Here is a 16,998-nt window from a genome sequence, read left to right on the forward strand (position 1 = left end):
TACATCAGCTTTCATAGTCACTAAAAATGTATTGCCTAATTTCATTGCACTAATAGTTACTGCTTCTTTAATGAGGTCCCTGCGTAAGGCTGCAGGGCGCAGTGCGGGTTGTAGAGTCTACGGGGTCATTCCAAGCCAACTCGTCCAGACTTTGCACTCGACCATCTTCGATTTCTTTTTTAAAAAGTATGGCTTGTTATATTACTGTGATGAATATTATCGGCCTTGTTTTAGCGGAAAAACATTTTCCATCGTGGCCACCATTTACAAACGGAGCGAAACCTAGCCGCACAATCAAATTTGTAAAAATTAATGTTCTTGACGCAGAACTTTTAAACTTTTTCACGCAAATAAAACAAACATGTTTAAAATAAGTGCACATATACATTATGTATTATAAATAAAACGCGCATAATTATGATTTACAAACATTTCAAGCTCTGAAAGTTACATTTCGTTCTACTGTATACCCTTTACAGGAGGCACTCGAAGCACTGGAATAGGTCTCTTTTCAATCCGTCGAAGTCAACCGCTTCGCCCCTGTTGCGCCAGCTGCTAGCTTTGCTAAAAAAAGGCAGTTCGTTTTGAAAAGGGAAATATAGTGCGAACATAAATATTTTATAACACACTGTCCTACGCAACAATCGGAAACAAAATTTGTGCAGTCAGAATCACAGCATCTTTACAATGTATTGCTGTTACATATACAACCTAATCCTTCCACTACAGATGTCGCTATAATATGAATGTAGCTAAAAACATTTCACAACAGACAGGACACATGAAAGAAGCAATGCTTTAAGAATAAAAAAAGAAGGCAAACTTCTCGTCGGTTAGCAAAGAATATGAGTCAGCAAAAGTTGACGTAATTTGAATATAAATATGCTCATGGTTTATATAGCCAATGCAGCTTATATCAGGCAATGTAGCAATATCCTTGAGTGTTTCAAATGTTGTGGCTCGAGCTCCCCAGATGGTGCCGAAACAACGGCACATAACGGCAGACTATCACATGCAGGAATAAGCGGACAAAGGAGTCAGGCCCTCTTAAATAACCTCGGGCGTAGTCTTGGCGCCTTTTTTGTCCGACAGGCGCGACAGGAGTGCTTTCCTCTATCTTCAGTCCTGCTGTACCTGATTGGTGTAATTTCTCTCGCCGGAGACGTCTCCGCAGTCTCACTGACTTTAGATACTTAGCTTTCGGCATCGCGCACGCGCGCGCGCGTGTTTGTGCGTGTGCGTGCGTGCGTGTGTGTGTGTGTGTGTGTGTGCGTGCGTGCGTGTGTGTGTCGCGTGGCCCTGGAGCCTAATATATGTATATGCTTATTTATCCACTGCACAGACGAGGTCACAAATTTAGTGCGCCACCTGTGCTACGCTATGAGCAAGGAGGGCAGGCGTGTGTAGCTTAGAATGCTTCTTTAGAGGATCTAAATATACACACTGCACATTCGCTACTCCCAAAAGCACGATTCAGCCCCATTTTTCATTTCGTTTCTCCGTATGTGTACATGAAGCGCCCCTCTCCACCCATAAAAACTGGGCAGTAAATCGTGCCTACTTAAAGCACTCGAATGCTGCACCCTACGCTTTCTTCGCGCATTTGTCCTGACGCTTGGTGTCATACATCAATATGTCATCGGGAAGGCCAAGTCAGGCAGACATGTCAGTCACATAGAACTGACAAAACGGATGGCGATGCAGGGAAGAAAAAGCGACAATATAGTGCTCTTTCGTCTGGTGCCTGTGACGGACGTTTCGGGGTATTAAAGCGAAAAAAGAATAAACCACGACCCGAGGATAAGTCCCCTTACCATGCGTTCAGCAGGGAATCTCAGAATGTGCGAATACGCCTCCAAGAAAAAAGCAATACCCCTGCCCGCAGTGGCCCAAGTGTCCGAACCCCACTTTGCGGAGACAGAGATCTCCGTTTTTTTTTGTCTTTTTTTTAATATAGCCTTCGTGAAATTAGGGAAATGCACGCGACCTCTTTCTGCAGCTGGTCGCGTGCTCGAATTCTTGGTAGCTGCAAGGAGGAAGCTTGTACACCAGTTCTGTAGCTTCAGGTCAAGCGAAGACGTTTCGGCCCCACATTCTTTACTTGGGCTTGCGATGTTTCAGGCTCGTCAGGCGAGCAATAAGCTTGGCTTTAAATCAAGAGATATCAGTTATATTTCCTGTCTCGGCTGCAAATGCTTTCTTCCTTTGTAGGACACACGAGGGGCGCAAGCCAGCGGAAAGGCATCAGTGGCAAAAGCTTGGTCCCGCACAGAGCCAACGGGCACAAAAAATACAGGCAGCGAAGCTTCTTTCTCTTTCTGTCCCCCTCTTCACACTAAGCGGGCGATTGGGGTCCCACAAGAGAAAAGAATAGTCGGGCAGAAAGAGGATACGACCGTTTGGAGAGAGCGGCAGGCCTGCATCTTTGCTCTAGTGCTGAACAATGGGAGAATCTGTTCATAGCAGTCGCGACAACCCAAAGAGGACCGGTGCAAACGTTCGCTTTTTACAAACGGAAATCAGAGTACGTTTTCAGTGAAAAGCTTTGCTTAGAACAGGAGCTTAATTCGTGACTGACAGTCATTGCGCCGGCAATTCACTCACGGCACTGAAAGCCTAAAAGGAGCCGCTGCAGGTTCTGAAGCGGCTGTTACACAGAAGGATAAACACGAAAAAAAAATGTGTTTGTCGACCGTAGAAGCTGCTGTTTTACTTCGTAAGCACCTGAGCTGCGGTCAGAGGTAAATAAAAGGGTCTGAAGAAGTTAGTAGAAGAATAACACGGGTAAAATCAAGCGCAGAACTATATGCACTAATTACGTTATTCAAACATATGCCCAAGAAACAAGAAAAAGTGAAGAATGCAACCCGCACACTGTGTTCGCATACCTGTTCTACGTGGAGGGGGGGTTTCGAGCACTGCACATGCTCGGACTTACCCGAAAGCCAGAGCCCGGCCAGGTCCGCATCTTCAGGTAACAGCACAAAAAACATGGACGGAACACAAGAGCAAGAACACACAGCAGTTCTCGTTGTGTGTTCTTGCTCTTGTGTCCCGTCTATGTTTTTTTGCGCTGTTACCTGATTCTATAGCAAGTACAAAACTTCTGTGGCGTAAGAACTTTCGCCTTGAGTGGAGCGCGTGAATGTTGTCGGACGCTATCACAGCCGGTATGGAATCTGTATGACGGTACACAGAGTGCACAAATGTCGATTTTCCAAGAATTCGTCTAATTTCTACTTCGAACGTGAAATTCAGAGCTCACTCGGAGCTCATTCATACCTTTAAAAAATGAGCTTAAGCGTCCCCAATAACGTAGCATCTTACACTTACAGATCGTAATAGGCAAATAATGTAGCTGGCAAAAGAATCTTCTGCCGTTGCTTTCGCAATTCAACTAGGGTTAACTAGAGCTGTATATGCAAAGCCGAAGTCAAGCTTTGAAAGTCGGACTCACGCACGAACTGAAGCTCATGAAAGGTGACCAGCGTCAAACTTCAAGAAAGGTCCGTCGGGGCTACGTTATATATATGATGGAATCGTTCTCAGCCACGCAGTACAGCCATTGCACCAACCTCGTCCAGCACGCCCTGCACACCATGCAAGGAGCACGTGCGCAAGCCCTGGGGCAAGAAGGTGAGACCAGCGACAGCCATCACAAACAAAATTCGAACAGTACTCTAGATATTGAAAGTAGCAGCCAACTGAACGCCTACTGTGCGCCCACTGAAGAGCAAGACTCTACAAAAAAGGACAAAAGTAAAATAACGAAAAGGTCGACCCTCGCCCACCAGGTTTACGCCCAACCGTAGGATTTGCTTGAAACCAAACGTGCCCTTCCCAACATGCGCATATTCCGAAACGCTGCTCCCATGTTTCACTCTCTCTTTTTTTTTTTCGCCCCCTCCTGAGAATCTGTACACCGGACCTGGCAGGAGCAAGGCGCTCGCAAGCCAAGAAAGACAGCGCGCTCGGAAGAAAAGGGCTTTGTACTCCGACCCCAGTAGCTCCCCCTACTTTTCCCAGAAACAATGGACCCCCGGACGACACTTGAAGAGAGGGAAAATTACTTCTATAGCCTCACGCAGCTTTAGGATTAACTTCACTGTAACCTTGTATTGTAAATTTAGGACTACATACCACTGGAGTCATGAAAAGTGCAGCCTACATATATACAAGCGACATGCTTTGATTCAGCGGAACACAGTAATGATGTATTGTCGTAGGGGAATACTGAATTAGGTTAACATGCTTATGCTGTAGTTGGAGCAATGAAATTAAAATTGAACTATCGAACTCAAGCAATGGTACATGTGTCTGTTTGACAACTATGTAAAAGAACCAAGGAATATTCCTACTCGTGCTCTCTGCAGCTCTTTCTTTGCGAGAGCAGTGATGGTGGTTTCTATGCGGGGATTATCCTTATTCTGGTCTGTCGGCAATCCCGCGACCCGAGTTCTTAAACTTGAAGATCGTGTTTCTACCACAGTCTGCTAAAGCCAAAGTTCACAAAAAACTTCGAAAGTGTTTTCTGTCACTGCTGGCCGCTCATTTCACGAACGCTCAGCGTGCACAAAGCGAGAAACATCGTCTAACAAAACATTGTCTCTTCATCTTGTACGGGAGTGTCTCACCCCCGTCACAAAATTCGTGAAGAGCGCAGCTATTCGTGATGGTTGGTTCATATCAGATAAGTTAAGTTCCAGACACGAAACCCGTACTAGCATCCCGTCGATAAAACAGCTAATTCAGTCAGCCACAGCAAAGACAGGTGAAAGCAATTATAGAATATTAGTGGCAACCTGCAGCTGCCCTAAATGATTTTTGAGATTGGTCCGTTAGACGCCCTCATTTCCTTCACCCAAAGATGCTTCCCTAATCCATCGGTATCCCTGCTTTAAGCATCATTGACTGCATAATTCTTTTTATAAACTTTAATTTTTCTTTTGATCACTGGTGTTAATCTGAATTTACTAAAGTGGCGCTTTTGGGCTAGTTGGCCAGGGTTTAGTGTCGACTGTCAAATGTCCTACACAAACTGAATTAGTATATTAAAGTAATTGGCAACTAAACAAAAACTTAAGATTTAAGATCACAAAAGTTATTGCAAGAAAAAATATGAAGCAAAAATTTGGAATAAAATTAGCAAGGAATTCTTTACGTTGCTGTGATGTAGTTATGTAAGTACTGAAAAATTTGAGGCAACGCAAATCTTTTCGCACTGGTCCCGAAGGAGAGTAGAAGCGGGACCGAAAACGTAAATCCCAAGCGTGCAATTGCAGTTTCCAAATTCACCCTTCTCTGATGTGAAAACCTTCGGCAAGCGAGAAGGAAGTGATAAAAATTTTCAATTTCACCGCAAGCCTCGCAAAGGTTTGTGGGGCTGATCCTGCATCTACATAAATAAATATTTAGGCGAGGAATCCTGAATCTCAGGAGATTCATCGTTACCTCACACTGCCGTGATTTACATGAACGAACTTTCCATGAGTATATGAGATGCTGGTATTCGGCTGTAGATAGCAAAGGATCATTGCAAGAAGCGGCTAGGTATTGATATCGCTGGAAACGCGACATTACAAAAATGGTGATAATAGGGACGGTACATGAAGCATCATGAGCTGATTTAGCCAGGAAATCTGCCGCTTTATTCTGGAAAATACTGCTGTGACCGGGGACCCCGATGAAGCGTATTTCTTTCACCCACCCCGGTATGAAATACTTTAGTGACCGGCTCAACAGAGCATCTCATGCTGACTCCAGTGACACTAAAACAGAAAAAGACTGATAGAAAAATGATTGACTGCAGGGAACATTTAGTAGTGCTAGACCAGTTGCCGTAAACTCTGCTAGAAATATCGGTGTGTAATCCGGGACAAGCACCGAAAAACTCCAGGAAAGAGATTCTGAAAAAATTCCAATCTCTGCTTTGTGCACAATCACAGACGCATCAGTGGCAATTACAGTGTGATCAGGGAACTTTTCAAGGTGTTCACATAGAAGACTGGATAATATACTTAAGGGTCAGTGCTTTACAATAGATGGAAATATACAATCATAATTGATATCCACAAAGGACGTTGAGCAACCTATAGGACATATAGTAGCAAGGTCCACACCAATGTTTGCTAAAATGCTCTGTTTGAAAACAGCCTGGGGCTCTCAGACCCTTGGCCACTGCTGAGTTAGAAAGAAGGCGGGGTTTGACAGAAAAATAGGTATAGCCACACCGGGAGTAGCCTCAAATGATCGCAAGAATGATCTGACAGTTAAAAGCCGGAAACGGGAGTTAAGGTCCGGAATGCGGGCCTCCAAGTACAGAACAGTGGTAGAGACTGACTGTGGAAGCCCTAAGCAGAGGCGCAGCGCAGCGCCTGTCTTTCTAAAAGCAGCAAAGGATGCAGCTTATATTTGGACACCCAGAAAAAAGAATGCAGCAATATTCCAGAATCGGCCTTACATAGGCTTTGTACAAGCGTAGAAGAGTATCTCGACGCATACCAAATTTCCTGTTACTTATCCGTATCAGCCTGCCAAGGGGAGGCTCACCTTTCCGAACATTAGACTTGATGTGAAGCCTCCAATCCATACTAGCATCATACGTGATGCCTAAATACCGTACAGATTGCACTGGAGGGAAGAGATGTTAGCGGTAGTTTAACGAAACATATAAGGAGGTTATGGTTTTAAAAACTAGCACACTACATTTGGACACATTTAAAATCAATTAAATATGGTCCAACAAGACCTCAAGTGCATTTAGGTAAGCCTGTAGTGAACGATATAGGTAATGAATATCTTTTGCAGAGGCGAAGAATGCTATGCCATCTGCCTATACATATACAGTGACATCAGGATGAACCGGAATATCGCACATTAATATATTAAAAAGGAGTGGGGAGAGCACAGAGCCCTGAGGCATCCCTCTTGTCTGAGCGTAGGTATCTGAGATTAATGAGCCATCAGTGCAAAAAAATTCTCATCCTTTAAAAAATTCACTGATCCACGCATAAATGTAGAACGGAGGACGTAATAACGACAACTTGTTAAGTAGAATAGAATGTTCAATGCTGTCATGGGCCTTAGCAATATCGAGCATCGCTAACGCAGATACCTCCTAGTTGCACATTGCAAGGCGCATCCTGCTTTCTAAATCTACATGTGCAGACCATATTGAGTATTCATTGCTGAAACCAATCTGGGAAGAACTCAAAGCATTAACCTCTGAGATATGCTTTGAGAGGCGGCCATGCATAATTCTTTCTATTATTTTACTAGATTCGAAGTCAAAGCTATCGACCGAATGTTTTCAACATGAAATCCTTTACCAGGGTATTTCAAGAGCAATATAATTTTCGCCACTTTCCAGACGTGCGGCAGCCATGCAGATTCCAGTGATCCCTTAACACGATCTAAGAGATCCTGAGTGTACTTAATTGCTAAACTTGAGCATACCTACCGTACCTCCGTCCCAAACTGGAGCCGAGTTTTGAATGGAAGAAAGCACAGATAGGAGTCCTGACCTATCAACCCCAACATAGTCTGAGCAGGAAATGGAAGCGTGCAAGGGAACTCTGCACTGCTCCTGGAAACGTAATGCTAGCCCCTGTGCAACTTGTTTCAACTCATCCTTTGCCTCCTGTGGAGGCAACACTACTGAACCTAATGACTGAGAAAGGTGCGAGTTTCTATTTCGTTCCCTGAAACGATACAAAGCCTTCCTGTGCTTAGGATTTGAGAAGCAAATATTTAATATCTTGTTGAAATCGTCCTTTGCGTGCGCTATGGCTCTTTTAAATAACGCCGAACAAAATTTCTAGTTTATCCAGTTTACTGGGCTCTGAGTAAGAAAAGTTTTTTCATGCTGCTTTCCTACGGCTGAAGGCTTTCTCACACGCGTCATTCCACCATGGGGATGACAACTTAATGTTTACTGCAGACCGCACAGTGAACTGGGAATCTACAGTAGAATTCGCAATTTAGGAAAATACCTTTTGTGCTTTGTCGGTCCTACATGAACAAAGGTTTGAGTTGAGGGAGGAGCGTAGCGAAGCTACATATTTGGTGTTGTTTACTAGTTTACGGTCAAAAGTGCTATCTCGTGTTGTGCTCATCATGATGGTAAATGTTATTGGAAAGTGGCCACTAGATGTAGTACTGTCTACTGTTGACCATCCTCCTATCTCTATCCCACCTGCTGCCAGGGATAAATCGATGACCGATCGCGAATTTTCGCTCATGAAAGTAATTGCAGCAGCGCACAGCATTTGCCGACATCCGTGTCCATAACAGCTGTCCACATTAGTCAGAGTAGTTATCCCAAAGAATATGGTGCGAGTTAAAATCACCTGCAATAATGACCCTATTAGAATTTGTAAGTAATCTGTCAAAATAGTCTGTGCTGCGTACACCTGTGGGGCAGCAGACCTTAGCGACTGTGACAGGGCCACAATGCAGCAATGTGATATCTACAGCCAAAATGTCACACTCAGGCTTCATTATTGTTTTGCTTAGTTTTGCCCGGTGACATAATTTTTACGATATCAAAGTTAATAAGCTACCGCCGCTACCGTTTACACGATCGGCTAGAAAACATGAAATCGCTTTAGGTAAATGACTTAGCAGGGGAGAGCCAAGTTTCTTGCAAAAGCACTATGTCGGACTTATGCGTTGAAAGGAGAATATATAAATCTGGAAGTGAAGATACAATTGAGCGACAATTCCACTCCAGAATTTCTACACCTGCCATGTTTACTTATCTAAAATTGAGGCCGCAACAGCCTCCTTTAACACATCGGTTTGCTGTAAAAGTTTGGAAGGCCCTTTTTTTAGTTTTGATCTGGGAAATGGAGGACTTCGAGTGTGAGCTAGAAACACGGCGCTTCTGAGTAGGGCATGCCATTTCAACATCATGACTGCAAATACCTTTGCGAGAAATGCTTACAGGGACACTGTCGATAGGGTGCACTTGAGCCAGCACTAGAGGAGAATCTGCATTTAAATTTTCAGCACAGGTTTGAGATGAAATAGATGCTGGAGTCAGCACAAGTTGAGGTGGGCAAGATGACTGGCTACCAAGAATATCAGACAAAGCTTCAGTAAAGCTCGTAATCATACGGTCAACCACGTAAGAAAGGGTTTTTTCAACCGTTTTCACAATTGCGGTAGACAACGTGGCCTCAAAGTCTGGGGTAGAAGGGCGCACACATTTGGCATAAGCGTGCATTTTCCGATCAAGAAGGGCATAAGCATCTGCTCGAGAGCAACGATTCTCTTGCATTATTCTAATAACCACGCTCCTGAGAACGTTTCTCACAACTGGCGTCATCAGCCGAGTGCTCGTTGCTATATAAACAGCTTGGTTTTGCAGCGGTACAGCTATTAGAAGAGTGTCCTTCCCCACACACCCCGAATCTTGTCGCAGACTTACACGCTCTTCCACTGTGTTCAAATCGCCAACAGTTGGTACATTGAAGGTGGCGAGGACGTATCGGGTCAATGCTATAAATAATTAGCCAACTTTTAAACTCAGATGGACACATGAAACCGGCAAAAGTTGTTATAACTGACTCTGTAGCAACACGCACTCCGGCCACCATGAGAGAGCAGCGATACACTGAAAGAACACCAGCTCCTGCGTCCTTGAATTCCTGCAAAATTTCTTGGGCAGTAGATGCAGGATCCACTCCACGCACAATACCCTTAGTGCAAGCCAGCTGTTCAGGAATAAAGGCTTTGACAGGAATAGAGGTAAAAGAACTGCAGCGTAGCAGATCTGCCACACAATTAATGTTTGCAGATTTGCAAACTATACATTTTCTCCCTAAAGGTCACACCTCAGAGATATCAAGGTATCAAGATATCAAGATATCCGTCAGACTTTTGAGTTGCTGCTGAATAGTTTTCGGAGTTTTCGTTTTCATCATTCCATCACCTATCGGTATGAGTGCGACAGGAATCACATCGACACCATTTTTAGCAAATCATTCCTTAGGCAAGCTTTCAATCGACAGGCTGTCGAATCAATCAACCGAACCCCCTCCCGGGGAGGTGAAAGAAATGCCTGTGCGCACGGTATTAACCCCTTTACATTACCAAATCCTATAAAGCTAGCCTGAACCCTGACCAAAACCCCCTAAACGTGGAAAGGCCTCACCATGACGAAGCACCAGGCACCGAACACCTTAAGGACTCCCAGCACCGCTTTTGAGTAGCCTTTTTCTGGCTGTAGCTAGCATAGGATCACCTTCGGACGCAAGCAGGGCCTCGGACGACAGCTCTTGGGGTTTGGGCACTTTTCATGCACTCTTCTTCTTTCGAACGTGGAACAATATTATGTTGATTACATAATATTTGCCAAGGTTCTTTGTTGCCGTCTACAGCTGGTAATTTTGGACATACTAGGTTCGCATCAGGTATGAGGTATTTGTGTGTGCTTTTTCAATCGTCACCATAACGACTTTTCATCATGTCTGATTACTTTTTTCAGTCGATATTTATTGCCTCAGGGCATCAGTAGGGTATGAGATTAAAGATGAATAAATGATTAAATGAATGGAAAAAGGTTGGCTAATTTTATGAAGCCTAGAAGTGAGCGATGATGAGGTCCCTGCGTCCAAGTGACGTATGAGGCAGGATTGGCTGCTGAAAGGCGCCGGATTCGGGTTGGTTTGAGTGCTGGGCAGTCCCACAGCAAGTGGTGGATGTCGGCCTCGGCATCTTCGTTTTTACAAATCGGGCATCCTGGGCGAGGATTTAAGTGTTGGAAGTATGACCACGTCCTAGTGACAGCTGGTGTAAGGGCAACAGCGATCCGAAACCTCCAAGCGCAACCTCCTTTGCACGGGTGAGACCGCGTCCTGGTTCACAAGGCGGGTTGTTATATCAGCTTGACTTTGGGAAGGCAGCAGATCCCGTGGGACCCACTCAATGGGTATTGATTGTGGGATGCGCTCCGCAAGCTGGTGGATGTTTGGCAAATTTTAAGGCAGTGGCTGACACGTCGGAGCAGACGTACTGCTTGAAGTGCGTCAGTGCGGATGACAATGTGGGCTGTAGGGAGCATGGCTATGGAAGTCAGTGAGCAGAGTGCCTCCTGAACTGCCACAAGCTCAGCGCAGAAAGATGCAAGTGGTTCGGAAAGCTGAAACGAAGTTGTCTGATTCAGGCTGGGTCTCCGTGGACAGTAGATTGCCGTTTTGGCTTCACAGCCAAAACGGCAATCACTTCACGTACACTACTATGCCGATGCCAAGTTGGCAGACGTTAGTCTGCGGATGTCAGTTGGCTTGTTGGCTCCTAAATGTATAAATTTCCAGGGAGGGAGAACTGGTGCAGGTGGCTGAAGAATAATGTGTGACGTAGCATACGCCCTCAGTGCTTGCGTGGAATGTGACAAAGTGGGGGCAGCGGCAGTACGTACATTGCGGCTGCGGGTAGATTATAGAACTTCTGATGCCATCACAGCTAACCCGTCCTCTGTACCTATGTATGGACGAAATTCAATTTTAGCAGGTTGATAAAAACCGTCCTGTTCAAGCCACCAAGAAAGTCGTGTGGCTAGCATTTTCTCTGCGAGCTTGCAAAGCGTTGATGTTAAGGAGGCTGGTCGTAAATTGGCAAGGTCTGTTGGAGCCTTCCCAGGTTTGGGAGTAGGGATCACGACAGTGGTTTTCCAGCTCTCTGGTACGACACCATCAAGCCACACTTTGTTTATGGTGTCTAGTAGTTGAGGAAGTGCAGCAGTACTGAGGTTCTTGTAAACCTAATACTGAATTTTGTCCAGGCCGGGCGCTGGTTTCCGTTTCCCATCGTCAAATGCAGCGAGCAGCTCAGACATCGAAAAGGGGCTCGCAATTCTATCTGCGTCGGCAGCAGATGTTAGTTTCCATGCGTCTGCAGCGATACCTGCCAGATTAAGATTTGCGCTGAAGGAGGCAGTATGTCGTATTTTGGAAAAATTTTCAAGCAGCTTCTTTGGCGAACTCGCCCGGCGACAGATTAGCCGCAAAGCATGCTGTTGCTGCTGCGTCAGTAGAGCGACGACCGTGTTTCATTGCACGAAACGTTCGCCAGAGTGAGGCATTCGATGATTTATCAGAAAATTGTTCACACCATGCATGCCACTGGCATCGCGAAAGATTGCGTTCATATCTCCGAGCCTTCGAAGTAAGATAATTCGGTCGTGTACGTGCCTACCCCGAAGTAGGGTCTCGCGTAGCAGCCAGCTCAGCTTGAGGGCGGGCTGCCCACAAGTTAAGCAGGCCGAGATTTGGTGCCGGTCCACCTACATCAATCCAGGTAGTAGTCGTGGCGCTGCTTAGTGCTCTCTGTATACTGTCAACAAGGAGTGACGGCGAATCTGAAGACATACTGTCGAGACATGAGCGAAAGCTGTCCCAGTTGATGACAGAGCATTTGCAGCGTAAATGGCGGAGACGGGAGGGATGGAGACCGATGATGATAGGGTGGTGATTACTTCCCCAGCAGTCTGGCTCCATGTGACATGCCCATGCCTGATTATGAATTATGCACATAGTGTATGCCTTCTGTTTTAAATGTCTTGTGTTCCTCATTTGGAGAAATAAGGGGGCACAATCTTCGTCAGGCACTTAATAACCTCTGGTCTGTCCCCTAGACAACTGTAACTGTTGTCTGAAGTAAAACACTTTGGTTTCATTTGATTTGAAATGTTGACAGATTGTCTCATACAGTTGCAGCTTGCGTTCAGTTTTCTGTGTAATGTTATTCAATCTAGTGCAATGCACCTTATACTATATTACTCCAGTTTATTTAGTAACGTTAAATGGGGCAATCCGTCGAGCGCTTTCGAGAAATATATGAATATGCCGGTGACTAATAGTTTTTCTTCCGAAGAGTTTCCAATAAATCCTTCCTGGCTGAGGAGTGCAAGCTCTTTGACCTATGTTTTTAGGAAAACCCAACGCGGTTAGGCTAGTAAGATAAAACGACTTAGCAAAATTTGTAATTCTAATGTTTATAATATTCTCTAAGCAATTTGAAAAGAGGGTAGGATAGATATAGAGTTTTGGTTTGGTGAACAAATTTTTCACTGCCTTTAACGATCACTTTAACTCGAGATGCCTGCATCTTTATTTAGAAATCAGCATGTCGAGTAAGCCTGTATATAAACATTGAAGGCTCCGCCTTCCAGAATACGGGTTCGCGAGCGATGGTCTCGCCCGACGAGTGAAAACCAAGTCTTTCTTAAAAACACCGGTTTATTCCGGAACAACAGAAAAGTATAAAATAGAAAAGAAACAGCATTGGTCAAAAATGCGCTGGAAACATGCCGTCCAAGTTCGCGACAATGGACTATGCAGAATAAAACGGAACATGGGTCAGGGCTTCACCGCGACAACACAAAACACACTGCGGCGCGGATAGGGCGAGTAATAGGGCCAAAGCGTTGATCACGGTACAAAAACATTGCTACTCGCGTGGCAGCCCTCACGCTAACACTCCTAAGGCTTCCTTGAAGGCGCCGCTTCCGTATTCGCCTCGCAGGACTCCGCTCCGTCGTCCGTGTACATCCCGCCGGCTTCGGACGCTCCCACGCCGCCCCTCTCTGGCCGGCCGCCCGACGAAAAAGCCACGAGCCCTGCTTCCAACGCGCTTATCTACCCTCTGTCTCGCGCCGATAACATGCCGCCCCCGCTCCGGGCAGCTCGCTCATGCGTACTCGCGCTGCCCGGGCGGACACCAACACAAACAGAAAAAAGCGCGCGCGGTTCGAAACGCTAAAAGGGGCTGTGGGGCCCTACACTCCCCCCCCCTCTCAAGACGGGACACCTCCCGACGTGTAAAACAACACTAACGCGGGATAAGGACGGAACTGGTACTGCTGCTGGCGGGGCGCATGCTTGGAGGTATCAGCCGAGCGTGGGTAGCCGCAGTGCCTGGTAGGTCGAGTGGTTCTATGTGGCTAGTGGACGGCCGTGGTAAGCTCGGAGATCGGCCACGTTGACTGGTCCGGCTTCTCGACCACCCTGCACATGGCGAATAGAGTAAGAAAGCCGAGACGCGCGCTTTGTTATCGTGTAAGGGCCAGTCCATCGTGGAGCGAGAGAAGCAGCAAACCCTTTTGCTGCATCACTTAGTGGGTGCGTGCGGCGAAGGACTTTGTCGCCGACTGTGAATTCCAAAGGTCGCCTTCCCTTGTTGTACTGGTTACAGTGTTCGAGGCGGGCAAGGTCCAGGTTTTCCCTTGCCTCCTTCAGAGTCTCGGCCAAGCGGCTGGAAAGATCATGAGCAAATTTAGAATGGCTAAGACCCGGTAAATCAGAGCCATTCAGAGCATGCTCAATAGGGAACCTAAGCTCACGACCAAGGAGAATGGCCGCTGGCGTAAAACCTGTTGACCGGTTTACCGTGGTTCTTGTGGCGAAGGCCATCTCCTGGATACGAGCGTCCCAGTCCTTGTGCCGCTCCGTGAATGCCACCATCATAGTCTTGAGATTTCAATTCACTCGCTCTGTAATGTTTGCTTGAGGATGGTAGGGCGTAGTCTTTTTGTGCTGCACGCCAAGAACTTTGCAAGTGGCAGTGAATATCCTACCGGTGAAATACGTGGCATTATCACTGATAAGCTGAGCTGGGAAACCAAAGCGAGTGAATGTTTCTAGTAGCTTATCCCAAATTATTTTCGAGTCTAGCCTACTCGGGGGATACAATTCTACCCATTTCGAGAAATGATCAGTAATTACTAACAAGTAGCGATTCCCTTTCACTGATCTGGGATAGGGACCCATTATGTCGCAAGCTACAATTTCCCATGGGTATCGGCTCTCTACAGGTTGCATGAGGCCCGGTGGTTTTCCTCCCCTTGGCTTCGCGGTCTGGCAGGTATGACAAGTGCGGACGAATGTCAGGACATCCCTTCTCATGCGGGGCCATGTTGCAACGCGACACAATTTGTCATATGTTTTCTTGCCATCGCTGTGACCTGCGAGGCGTGTATCGTGGAAGTACTCTAGAAAATGCTTACGTAGGCCCTTAGGAACGGCCACACGAAATGCGGACTCACCACTGTCGGTGTCCGCAGCAGGTATATACCGCAGGATCAAACCATCTTCTGCTTCCATGTAGCAGTCATAGCTTCCGTTAAGCGCCCGGCTCCCTGCAGGGCTGGCGCTGTTCAGGCTTTGGCGTATCTGGTTGGACTGGTCGTCTGAAAGCTGAGCGTCAAGGAGCTGTTGACGGGACACCAGTGTGCCCCAGGTGTCGGCAGGAGCTGTCACAGCATGGACCGCGGGTGCTCGCTCTCCCTCGCCCGGAAGTGGAGATCGTGACAGGGCATCGGCCACTTTGTTGAAAGTGCCTCTTGTGTATTCTACCCTGTAATTATACTTTTGGAGAGCGAGTGACCAGCGGGCCAGACGGCCAGCTGGATTTTGCAACCTCGAAAGCCACGATAGGGCCTGGTGGTCGGTCTGAATAGTGAATTCTGCGCCATCCAAATACATGTCAAATTTCTTGAGGGCAAACACAATCGCGAGACACTCTTTCTCTGTCACAGTATAGTTCCTTTCCGGTGCCGTCAGTGTATGACTAGCAAACGCCAATGGGCAAAGCTTTCCTTGATGTTCTTGAAGCAATACCGCCCCAATTCCGTACTCACTTGCATCCGTTTGTACCGTGAATGGCCGGTTAAGGTCAGGAAGCCGCAGGCGTGCAGTATCCGCGATGGCTGCAGACAGTGAACGGAATGATCCCTGCCCGGCTAGCTCAGTAGGTAGAGCATGAGACTCTTAATCTCAGGGTCGTGGTTTCGAGCCCCACGTTGGGCGCCAAATGAAGGCTCCGCCTTCTAGAATACGGGTTCGCGAGCGATGGTCTCGCCCGACGAGTGAAAACCAAGTCTTTCTTAAAAACACCGGTTTATTCCGGATCAACAGAAAAGTATAAAATAGAAAAGAAACAGCATTGGTAAAAACTGCGCTGGAAACATGCCGTCGAAGTTCGCGACAATGGACAATGCAGAATAAAACGGAACATGGGTCAGGGCTTCACCGCGACAACACAAAACACACTGCGGCGCGGATAGGGCGAGTAATAGGGCCAAAACGTTGATCACGGTGCAAAAACATTGCTACTCGCGTGGCAGCACTCACGCTAACACTCCTAAGGCTTCCTTGAAGGCGCCGCTTCCGTCTTCGCCTCGCAGGACTCCGCTCCGTCGTCCGTGTACATCCCGCCGGCTTCGGACGCTCCCACGCCGCCCCTCTCTGGCCGGCTGCCCGACGAAAAAGCCAAGAACCCTGCTTCCAACGCGCTTGTCTACCCTCTGTCTCGCGCCGATAACATGCCGCCCCCGCTCCGGGCAGCTCGCTCATGCGTAATCGCGCTGCCCGGGCGGACACCAACACAAACAGAAAAAAGCGCGCGCGGTTCGAAACGCTAAAAGGGGCTGTGGGGCCCCACAACATAAGCGTTGTTACGATAAATCGAGAATGTACTTTAGTCTTATCTGGATATTACATAAGTCACAATTTGAGCTGCTGGTAAATGAAATAATTGCTTGAATGATTCGCTTTAATTGCTGGTCGCGAAGAACAAGCTTTTTTACTCACGCGATATGCAGCTCCGGAATAGTGAGAATTGATAACAAGGTTACAAACTAATGAGTGAAGACTTCTGCAAGCTCGTTTTCTCTGTTATATATTAATTATTTGATATTTTTATTAGCGGGTACACGGTTGATCAGCTCGTTACTTTTGCTCCATTTGGGGCCCTATTTTTAATTGCAGTCTAGTTAAAAGAAGTCAAACATATAGCTTTCTTCTGCATGTTTAGAATGCACAATTGTTCTATGTCAGCTATGCATATTAAAACAGAGCGAGAAAGGAGAAGGCGTAACTTGCATAACAGCATGAGTAATGCTATGCTAAAACCACAAGGCAAAGAAAGTGTTTCTTCGTATTTTTGGTCCTGTTTTAGTTTAGACAACAAAAACCAACGTGCGCAACTTTATGTCAT

The 16,998-nt window shown here is 46.5% G+C and overlaps 1 non-coding gene across 1 annotated transcript; it reads left to right on the forward strand.

Moving 5' to 3' along the window:
* The first annotated feature begins 15,736 nt into the window (after nt 1–15,736).
* Nucleotides 15,737–15,809, forward strand: TRNAK-CUU (transfer RNA lysine (anticodon CUU)). Its single transcript has one exon. It is a non-coding gene; the product is annotated as a tRNA-Lys (tRNA).
* Nucleotides 15,810–16,998: the final 1,189 nt, after the last annotated feature.

The sequence above is a fragment of the Amblyomma maculatum genome, chromosome 3 (assembly GCF_055883805.1).
Source record: "Amblyomma maculatum isolate TAMU_Amacu chromosome 3, ASM5588380v1, whole genome shotgun sequence".
NCBI classification, from domain to species: domain Eukaryota; kingdom Metazoa; phylum Arthropoda; class Arachnida; order Ixodida; family Ixodidae; genus Amblyomma; species Amblyomma maculatum.